The sequence below is a fragment of the Sciurus vulgaris genome, assembly GCF_902686455.1.
Source record: "Sciurus vulgaris genome assembly, chromosome: X".
NCBI classification, from domain to species: Eukaryota; Metazoa; Chordata; class Mammalia; order Rodentia; family Sciuridae; genus Sciurus; species Sciurus vulgaris.
Genome location: NC_136471.1, coordinates 14,103,677 through 14,115,740, shown reverse-complemented (window position 1 = coordinate 14,115,740; position 12,064 = coordinate 14,103,677).

The window sequence follows — 12,064 nt, the reverse complement described above, 5'->3', positions numbered from 1 at the left end:
GCAACCACAGTTAACATTAAGGCATTTTTTTCTAGTCATTTTGAGATCATACTGTTCATGATTTTGAATAATTTTTTTACTAAGTATTAAAGCATACTTATTTCCCACTAACAATAGCTTCTTAATAAGTGTGAAGCAAAACATGCTTTCAATATCAAACTAGTGCTGAAATAAGGTTAACAGATTACATTTGCACACTTTGTTCTTTCATATCTCTATCATTAAAAATTCCAGATAGATGAAGTTGCATTTTGAATACCACAATGATAATCCAAGTTAAAAAAATAGTAAAATATAGAAATCTAAGCCTTCTGACAAAATGATCAGAAGATTTCTCATAATCAAAAGTAGAGACTTCTATTTAGGAGGCTGACAAAAGCTCAAGGCCAGCCTGGGCAACTCAGTGAGACCCATCTCAAAATAAAAAACAAGCTGGGTGTGGTGGCACACACCTGTAATCGCAGCAACTTGGGAGGCTGAGGCAGGAGGATTGCAAGTTCAAGAGCTACCTTAGTAACTTATGTTGGCTCTAAGGACTTAGTGAGACCCTGTCTGAAAATAAAACTTAAGAAAAAGGCTGCGGGGGCTGGGGAGATAGCTCAGTGGGTAAAGTGCTTTCCTTGCAAGCACAAGGCCATGGGTTCGATTCCCAGCACCGCAAAAAAAAAAAAAAAAAAAAAAAAAGAAAAGAAAAAGAAAAAAGCTGGGGATGTGGCTCAGTGGTGGAGCACTTCCCTAGCATGCACAAGGCCCTGGGTTCAATCTCTGATGGTGCAAATAAAATAAAATTAAAACTAAGTAGGATCTTTGTGGGGGGGATATTAAATATGCCATCAGTGAGCACAACATTACACACATCTTTCAATGACACATCAATGATTGACAAGAAAGTTAAAATTGCTATCCAAATTTTATGTACAAACCAACTTTAAGGCATGGAAAGAGAGCAAGATAAAAATATGTCATCCTCTTCTACTTAGAAAAATATCTAATAGAACAGATAATTTAATTGTCAGAACAAGGCTTTTCAAAAGCTTCCAGAAATATTGACAAATTGTATAAATAAACTTTGCCTGATTAATATTATCATCATTTAAGATGTATTCATAGTTTATTTTAAAAAAATCACTCTGAAGATCTCACATTAAGTTTACCTGTTAAACAATAGTACTTTTCAATTAAAATGCAAAGCAAATTCATATTTAGATTTCAATGATACATGTTCATCCTTAAAGGTTATAATTTGTTTTAAATAGCAGAGCCATCCGTCCTGGGATGGCTCACATGAGTTTAATTATTGGAGACATCTAAGTGGAATTTCTCCCACAAATATGCATCCTGCTGAACTGTACTGAAAAATGATATTTGACTCTGATACTTCTATTTTATAAGGAAATTACACTCTCCAGTTGATTGTGAACTCACCATTGTATTCAGTGCTATGTTCACTACACTTCAGTGGTATAAATCACTAATACTTGCCACCCTTTACATTAGCTATCATCATATATTCATAAAGCAGTTATTGTAGAATTTCCTCTTTCATGATCATTGACCTGCTATTATAATGATTATATATTTAGGTTTGTCCTAGACCCAATTTTCAATATATAGTTTATATACTTTCTTACAGCCAAATAGTTATTTACTTGGAATCAATGACTTGAACCAAATATTAAAAGACCTGTCTATCAAATTTGCAGATGTCACAGAGTTTGGATTTTTCCATAAAGCAGCATATCTGAAAGGGCAGCTGGTCTAGATCCAGAGAAAGGGCCTGAGGTACTTCAGAGGAGGGAAGTCACTTAAGGGAGAAAGAAAGATTTTCGAGTGCAGTTGGTTCATGAGTTCATTTCTTCACTCATTCAACAAATACTGAGGACATACTATTTTCTGGACACTGTGCTAGCCACTGAGAGGTATGTGGGGAGCAAAATCAGAGGGGGGGTGCTGTCCTCAGGGAACTTACAAGTTTAATTAGGGAAATATATAAACTGATGAAATACAGTGTTATTATTTGATCACACTCTGGGCTACACACTATTCTAAGCACTTTACACGTAGTTCACCCACATGGCAACCATGTGATGTAGGCTTGTTATTGTTAATTTATTTCTTTTTTGTACTGGGGATTGAAACCAGGGGTGCTTTAACACTGAGCTATGTCCCCAGCCCTTTTTATTTTTTTTTATTTTGAGATAGGGTCTCACGGAGGTGCTTAGTGCCTCATTAAGTTGCTGAGGCTAGCCTCAAATTTGCTATCCTCCTGTCTCAACCTCCCCAGTGGCTGGGATTACAGACCTGCACCATCATGACTGTCTTTGTAGTTTCTGTTATTATTGCTAGCCTACTGCGCAGAGATGTTAAGTGGCTTGCTCAAGGTCAACCCACATGTAAGTGGCAGAGTCCACGTACCATGGCGCCTTGGGATGAAGATGGGTGAGGGACTACGACTCTCACAACTTTCTCTTAGGTGATCCAGGGTCAGTTGTTCAGTACTTGTCTACTCAGAAAACATTGACTGAGGGTCCTACTGTGTGCCCAGCACTGCAGTGTATAATGAGGACACAGTGACAAACCAGAGAAGGAAGACATTGGAAAAAATTACATGAAAAAGGGAAACACAGAGTGCAATGGGAGAGGATAGTCTGGAACTTTAGCCACATCAGGAAACAAAATCTCCATCACCCAAGGTGTCCTTTGCCTCTGGCCCATGGGGGAGGGAGCAAGTTCCATGGGTTCTTCCCCTCCTAGAAAAAGATGTCAGTATATGTCATCTATGTGAGATGAAAGAACACAGGACAAATTGTTTAAGGACCATGGAAGAGATGCAGAGTGATTTCTCACCATCTGGGGAGATAGCATCAATCACATGGTAGCTTCCATGGCGGGAGGTAGTATTGGGGTGAGGTATCCTCACAGCAGCTTTGTGGATATGGACACCTCACTGCAGGGAGGCAGAGCAGGAGCAAAAGAGATTAGAAGAGACCATTAGATGCCATAGGGAGAGATCTTTCTCCATGAGTCCGTATGTAGAGCCTACAGGAAAGATGGCTTTCATGGGGGACAAGACATTCTGCAGTAGCACAAAATCAGCAAAACACTACTCTCTCACATGTGGGGTGCAATTTTTAAGCCAGTTGTTATGGTCTAGAAAGTGGAATTCATAACAACAATAAATAAAACATTGGTTAAAAAAACACTGCCTCCATGCTGCAATATAACAAGTGTCAAATTATAGGATGGAATAATGGAGTGGGTAAAATAGTAGTCTCCACCCTGTGATGTATGTTTACACCTCAATCCCTGGAACCTGTCAATAAGATCTTATTTGGTAAAAGGGTCTTTGAGATGTACTTAAATTCTGTATCTCAAAATGAGATCATCCTGGACTATCCTGTTGGATCCTCAGTTAGACAAACATCTTTATAAGAGACACACACAGAGGAGACACTCAGGGAGAAGAGGCATCTATGTGAAGATGGAGGCAGAGATTAGAATCATGCAGTCACTAGCCAAGGAACACCTGGAACTGCCAGAAATTGGAAGAGGTAAGGAAGGATTCTTATAGAACCTTCAGAGAAAACGTGACCCTGCCAACACCTTTATTTGAAGTTCTGACCTTCAGAACTGAGAAAATAAATTTCTGTTGATTGAAGCCACAAAGTCTACAACAATCTGAAAAACCAGCACTAGGAAAGTATTACAGGGCCTCATGGCTTGGCAATGGTGTGTGCAAAAATATCTGGGCAAACAATATGTGAGTGATAAAGAAAGTAAATGTGTTTTAGTCATGGCAAAGGCACAGAGTTAATAGAGGAAAGCAATTGTCCAACCATGTAGCTGTGATATTGCTGTTCTTAGTGTCTCAGTTCTTTTTTTTACTTGCTTTAAAATAGTTTATTGAAATTTTAAAAATAAAACCATGTACTTGTATAAGACAAAACACAAGCAAATAGTGTCTACTTAGTATCCCAAAATTTCTAGACAGTTTTTTGCCCACTGGCAGCTGCTCAGTTTAACACAGGCAAGGTGTTACATTCATAGGAACTGTCTAACATCAGAGAGAGGCCTTCCTTTGGGTCAGCAAAATCCTAAGCATCCCAACAGTCTCCAAAGGGATCGATTCCAAAACCTTAAGCTTTCAGTCTTGAGGTTAGCTCAGAATCTCTGTGAAGGGGCATGGCCTCTAGCTGGGCTTGCAAAGCTCTCATGCTTTGTTTAAGGATCACACATCGATGAATGTCTTAAAACCCCATCGCTGCGCTGCGGACCAGCCTGCGAGGATCAGGGGCCTGCAGGCGGGTAGATACCCAAAAGCGCCTTCCCGACACTGAACTGCAGCCTCGACGGAATTCTCCAGGCATACCGAATGAACCCATGCCTACTACCAACCCAACCACAGAACAAAGAGCAGAGCCACACTTCTTTTAGGAGAGTCACTGATGAGTGGAAGCCGCAGCAGAGACAGGTGACTAGGATAGTGCTGGTTCTAGGAAGCTTTCCATACACAGGATGAATTGATAGCATTGGACATGGAAAAGGAGTGGATGGATGGACATGATGGCAACCCTGAGAAGAGAAAGGCCTCCTTGTCAATGAGGAAGCCATGATGTTTTGTGTTGCACTGGGAGGCAAAATTGGGTCCAGCAGGTGGAAAGTTAAGAGAAGAGAAAACTAACAATGGCTAATTATAGGAACTGAAAACATTGGACGCATTTGAAGAGGGAAAACATATTGGCTCCGTGAGTCCAGAGACACAGCATCTGGTCCTGCCTTTGCAGCTAATTGGTTACGTGACTGGACATATCATTTCCCCTTCTTTACACCTCATTTTCCCTGTATGTGAAATGAAAGGGCTGAATTGGATGCTTTGGGAGAACATCTCGTTTCTTTACCTTTGGTTGCTTTCCATTGTATGACTTCATAAAAATGTTAAGATGATGTACAATTTCTGAGTACCTCATCCATGCTAAAGCCAGGGTTTGTGTTCGGTGTCTGACATCCATACTGTCATATTAACATCTCCGCTCTGCAGAGTAGATATGCTACCCCACTTTAAAGATTCAGGGAGCATGTGACTTTTCAGGTCATAAGACTTGTACACGGCTGAGCTAAAACTTGAACTCAGATCCCCCTGTCTCTGGTACTCTTTCTACTACATTATGCTGCTCCCCTAAAGTATTCCACACTGACCCTTTGCCACATCTGAATTCAACAAATAATAAAATTCAATGCCAAAAGTATTCCTTGGAAATCACTTATCAGGCAATATTAAGTATCTCAATCACACTGAAGAATCAGTTTTCTGAGCAGTCAAAGTGATCGTACCAAAGTCTATGAATCAGCATCCATGGACTTTCTTCACCAAGTCCTCAGGGCCTCCTTCCTAAGAGTTGTTTCCTCAGCATTTTGCATGCACTGTCAACATCCCTATGGGAAGGGAAGGGCCAACTTGATGGCTGGTCAGCCCCAGGCTGGGAGCTGGGCACAGCCTGGATGGGTAGTCTGCAGAGCACGGAGGGAAAGAAACAAAGAATAGCAAGTGTCCCATGGACTTTTCACAAAACAGGAAGATAAATGAGAGGGCAAGTGGCTGTAGCTCCTTAGAATTCCACCAGTGAGAGACTCAACACAGGAAGCAGTGAAAGAGGCTGAGTCTTGAACCAAGAGAACTCAATCAGCTGCGGGGTCTTTACATGGTTCCTGAGGCTTTGGGGAGGGATGACACCCCCCTGAAAGTGCTATACTTTAAAATCAGTGGGGGTGCCAGGCCGCTGGCACATGCCTGTAATCCCAGTGACTTGGGAGGCTGAGGCAGGAGGATTGTAAATTCAAGGTTAGCCTCAGCGACTTTGCCAGACTCTGTCTCAAAATAAAAAGTTAAAAAAATAACAGGATATAGTTCAGTGGTAAAGAGTCCTTGGGTTTAATCCCAGTACCAGTAATAATAATAATAATAATAAAATTAGTGGGGGAAATCAGGGAGGAGGAGGTAGGTAAGGACTGATAAATGTAGCAAAAGGGAATCATTGATAATGAGAGCAATGAAGAGAAAGGAAGACTATAGAAATACAATATCCTCCTAAAGTCAAGCAGTGTGGAGACGAGTAAATGCAGGTACCACTATACTGATTGCCCAGTACTACAATGGATGTCCACAATGATGGCTCAGTGTCATCAAAAGAAAGTGAGATGGGGCCTGGGGTTGTGGCTCAGTGATAGAGAGCTTGCTTAGCATGTGTGAGGCACTGGGTTCAATCCTCAGCACCACATATAAATAAATAAATAAAAATGAAGGTCCATTGACACTAAAAAAAAAAGGTGGTGAGGTGGGGCCAGGCATGTTGGCACATGTCCCACCAGCTTCGGAGGCTGAGGTGGAAGGATCCTGAGTTCAAAGCCAGCCTCAGCAACTTAGGGAGGCCCTAAGCAACTTAGCAAGACCCTGCCTCTAAATGAAAAATAAAAATGATTGGGAATGTGACTGAGTGGTTAAGCACCCCTGGGTTCAATCTCTCTGTTACCAACCAACCAACAAACAAAGAAGTGAGGAGGCATGCTGTACCTTCTGCATGTTAAGGCAGAGAATGCAGCTCATTTTAACAAGACTTTCACCCAAAATGATCTAAAGAAGAAATTTTGATGCCCAAAGGAATAAATTAGTTATGTAGCCAATCCAATTATGAAGAAATTGACAGAGCAGGATCAAAGAAACAATGCTTTAAAACTAATCTGAGGGCTGGGGGTGTAGCTCAGTGGTAGAGCATTTCCCTAGCATGCAAGAAGCCCTGGGGTCCATCCCCAGCTCCAGAAAAATAAGTAACTAAGAAATATATCAATAAAATGAAAGGTAGCTCTTAAGGACCATAACAAATATGGGGGAAAGTACTCCATGAATACATTTAAAAAAATGAACTCAAGTTCTGATCCCTCCTAGCCTGCATGTTGCTGAGACACCTAAATAAATAAATGAGTAAACAAATGAATGAATGAAAATTGACCTTCCTGGGGTTCTCCTTTCTCTAGGGTTGTTCTATGGTTCTTGGAACAAATTCAGCAGCAAATTCCTGGAAATGGACAAGGACACCTGTTTTTTTTTTTAATTTTTATTTTAACAGACTGCATTTTGATTCATTGTACACAAATGGGGTACAACTTTTCACTTCTCTGGTTGTACACAATGTAGATTCACACCATTCATGTAGTCATACATGTACATAGGGTAATATTGTCTGCCCCAGTCTACTATCTTTCCTTCCCCCACCCCTTCCCGTCCCATTTTCCACTACACCATCCAAAGTTACTCCATTCTTCTCTTGCCCCCACCCCCCTTTATGTATCATCATCCACTTATCAGAGAAAACATTCAGCCTTTGGTTTTTTGGGATTGGCTTACTTCACTTAGCATGATATTCTCCAACTCTATCCATTTACCTGCAAATCCCATTTTATTCTTCTTTATGGCTGAGTAATATTCCATTGTGTATATATATCAGTTTCTTTATCCATTCATCAAGTGAAGGGCATCTACGTTGGTTCCACAATCTAGCTATTATAAATCAAGCAACTATGAACACTGATGTGGCTGCTTCACTGTAGTGTGCTGATTTAAGTCCTTTGGGTATAAACCAAGGAGTAGAATAATTGGGTCAAAAGGTGGTCCGTTCCAAGTTTTCTGAGGAATCTCCATACTGTTTTCCAGAGTGACTGCACTAATTTGCAACTCCACCAGCAATGCATGAGTTTTCCTCCACTTCCATACCAACGCTTACTATTGCTTGTGTTCTTGATAATAGCCATTCTAATTGGAGCAAGATGAAAACTTAGGGTGGTTTTAATTTGCATTTCTCCAATTACTAGAGATGATGAGCATCTTTTCATATATATGCTGATCACCTGTATATCTTCTACTGTGAAGTGTCTGCCCAGTTCCTTAGCCATTTATTGATTGGGTTCTTTGTATTTTCGGTGTGAAGTTTTTTACGTTCTTTATAAATTTTGAAGTGTGTGTGGAAAAGATTTTCTCCACTCTGAAGGCTCTCTTTTCACATTATTGTTTCCACCTATCTGGTTTTTGATCATTATCCATACACATTATTTCAACCCCAGAGATCCACATCCTGATCTGCATAGTGTTCTCCTAGGGCCAGAAGCTCTGCTGGATTCTTGCCATGTTGGAGTATGGAAATCTCTGCCTGGCTAGAGCCTGTCTACCACAAAACACCTTTAGGTTGTCTCTTCTGTTCTTGCTGTTTCCCTGAATGTGCTGCTGAGCAGGAGAGAAAGGTCTTGCCTGCTCTTTGTACTCAAAGATCTCTTTCTGAATCTCCTCCCTACGCCTTTGAGACATTGTTTTCTTCTAGTTGGGGAAAAGCTTCTGTAATCATATGATTCCATGACTCCCTCTTTCCTTCTCCTCTGATAACCTTTTGTATTCTTTTTTAAATTTATTTTTTGCAATCCTGGGGATCAAACTCAGCGTCTTGCACATGATAGACAAGTGCTCCACCACTGAGCTACAGCCCTGGCCCTCTACATATTTCTTAATGATCCATTTTTGGAATATAAGAGCCAAGAAGCTGTGCAGGCAATCTTGTGCTTTCCCAGTGCTTCTCTATAGTAACAAGCATGTGGCTGGCTGTTTGAATAAGGAGAAGGTAAAGGGGTAAATGCTGCTTATATTGTCATATCTCTCTCCCCCAAGTTCAAAGCCAGTTAAGAAGAAAGCCCAGACATCTGGTAAAAATTTATTCACTTATCACTCATGCAACAACTGTTTTCTTCTTCTCCTCCTCCTCCCCTTCCTCCCCCTTCTTCTCCTCCTTTTGTTGGTACTGGGGATTAAATCTAGGGGAGCTTCACTACTGAGTAACACCCTCAGCCCTTTTTACATTTTTGAGACAGGCACCTGCCTCCAACAAGTATTTTTAAAATAAAAAAAATATTTTTTTGGTACTGAGGATTGAGCCCAGAGATATTTAATCACTGAGCCACATCCCCAGCCCTTTTTAATTTTTTGAGGCAGGGTTTAAGTTGCTTAGAGTCTCACTAAGTTGCTGAGGCTGGCCTTGAACTTGCCATCCTCCTGCCTCAGGCTGCCAAGTCACTGGGATTATAGGCAGGCGCCATCACACCTGGCCAACAAATATTTCTTAAACACCATCTGTTCCCAGTGCTGCTCTAGCACTAAGAACATGACATTAAGGCAGACATAATAGTAAAATATTATCTGAAAAGATGAATTTTACAACTTGGCCTAGTGTGAGGCCAAAGTGACTTTCTCATTTAATCTCCCCTGAATTAAATTTATCCATTTAGTCACAGACTGAATGGCTAGAAACTGAAGCCATCTCCTCCACTCTTCCAATCTGCTTCCCTGCCCTCAATGAGCTTACTGCTTGGAGAATGCAGGAGTGGAAATAGAGCAGAGTAGCCCGAGTTGCTGACTGAAAGAAGGGTCAAACAGGGCTGAATCACACACATGGAGTGACCCCTTCTCCAGTCTCATCAGTCAGCTACTTGAGGGGATGGAGAGAGGAGCAGAAACATTCTTTCACATACTTCATGATGGGTGGTGGAGTTCCTATTTTACTAATAGAGGCAGAAACATGAGAAGAGGGACAAGTATTCCCTTTGAAATCAATATTTCAATTTTGAATCCAGACCCTGGTGAATTATTCTTGAAAAAAAATTTTTTTTTGGTACTGGGGATTGAACATGAGGGTGCTGTACCACTAAGCTACATCCTCAGCCCTATCCCCTTTCTTGAGATAGGGTCTTGCTAAGTTGTAGAGGTTGGCCTTGAACTTCTGATTCTTCTTCCTCAGCCTCCTGAGTAGCTTACAAGCTTGTGTCATATGTTTGACTTATTTCTGAATTTTGAATATGATATAGATGAATTTATATGAATAGGTCAAATCATTCTTTTAGTGCTAAGTATCATTATTATTGATAGTTGAGATGGCTATAATATAGAGGGACTCTTTACTTCCATTAATTTGTGCATCCATAATAATTAACGTCTAGGGGGCTGGGGTTGTAGCTCAGTGGTAGAGCATTTGCCTAGCATGTGATACCCAGCACCACATAGAAATAAACAAAATAAAGGTATTGTGTCCACCTACAACTAAAAAAAATAAATAAAAGTTATTACGGGATTGACATCAGTTGTTTCTCCAAATTTATTTTCTTCATATGGGAAATATAAAGGATGACATTTATAAAGGGGCTAAAATCTAGGTCCTTCGAGTTTTACGTTTATATACACCCAATCATAATATTAAATCTGAACTTGACTCCTCAAATCTGTGGTGTCAGTCCTGGGCCTGTTTACTCTCAAATGCTTCCCTGCTATTTCCCTGGCTCCTAAGTTATCTGGTTTTCACCTGGGTCCTATCAATGGAAGGTGCTGACTGGAGGCTTGGGGGCAGAAGCCAGGGTATTTTTGCCTCAGGCTTCATCTGCTTCAGACAGGGACCCCATGAGTCCTACTTCTGTCAAGTGAAGTGACCAAGTCATAGACCCCAGAAACTCCACCTCTTCCTTTTGTTCCCCAGCCTTGAGGGTGGTTCCAGTCTCCTTTTTTCTAATCTCTAAGGTGCTTTGCAGTCTTCAGTAAACTTTTCAACTGTAGCACCTCTATAATCAATTCCTTGTATTGAGTTCTACCACTTAAAATATGTACAATGCTGTTTTTCACTTTGGAAATTGACTGATGCTTTTGCTGAGATCTTCATTAATATCCTCAGATCATGAAAATGAACCCACTCAAATGAAAGCAGGGAGAAAGGGGTGTGATGCAGACTATTACCAGGTTAGGGAACCCAGCTACAACTGTTTTCTATTCAAAGTACATCATAGAAAACTTGTGTCCAATGATGTTACTAGATGGTCATTGTAAAAAGGATTCCTTGGCCCAATGTCTGGAACTTAAGTGCAATTCTTCAGTATGAGATTCCTCATGTAATGTTCTAGGTGTGCATTGTGATTTCTGGAATAGGAGGCTATTATACACAAATTTCTCAAATGCATTTAACCAGAGAACCTAATATTTCAAGGAATAGCTAACATTTCCCAGGACTAGCACTTCAGTTTGGAAAATGTTGAATAACAATGACCTCACTGAGACATTTTTTTTTTTTGGGGGGAGTGGTACTGGGGATTTAACCCAGGGGCTCTCAACTACTGAGCTACAACCCCAGCCCTTTTTATTTTGAGACAGGGTCTTGCTAAGTTTCCCAGGCTAGCTTTGAACCTGTGATCCCCCTGCTTCAGTCTTCTGACCTGCTGGGATTATAGGTGTGCACCACTGTGCCCAACTCAGCCAGACCTTTTTTTTTTAAGAGTCAAAGAAAATTGTTTTTATTTAGGCTATCAACTAGGATCATAATAAATAATGCAATACACTAATATAATAACAGATGTTCTCATGCGTTTATCATATTTATACATATACAAGAAAGCTATTACAGGGCTTTTGGAACAAATTTGGAAAAGCATTTGGCAGTACAGTTAAAGTTAACAGTGTTAAGATTATCAAACACTCTCTTTTCTATCATTTTAAAAAGTGCATCCCCTGTACACCTGTGAATAAATGGGAAGTTCTCATGTAGTTTCTACATTTTGTAAACATGCCAGAGTTAAGCCAATTATCAAAGAACCTTCAGCCAGACTTTTGATAGGAGTGGGGTCGAAACATTTGAAATGGAAGAGTGCTGTCAATGATCTACATTTTCTTGCTTTATCTACATACTTTAGATACCAGAGGTAAGTAGCTAATTTGATTGTCTCTTTATTAAGATTATAGAAATTGTATTTTTACTCAAAGGGTGAAAAGAAGGGGTAAGACATTAAAACTTGCCTTAGCACCTATAAAAGTACTGGTGATAAAAAGGATTGAAGGGAAGGCCCAAGACTGGGCTATTGGGGCTACTCATCTCAATCCTAAAGGCAATGGGATTTGGGTCAGGAATGACTGCATCCTGGTGAGCCTAAATGAAAATCACTGCAGTAAGGTTTGTTTTCTTATTCATTTCAGAATCCAGCAGAAAATGCTTTAGAA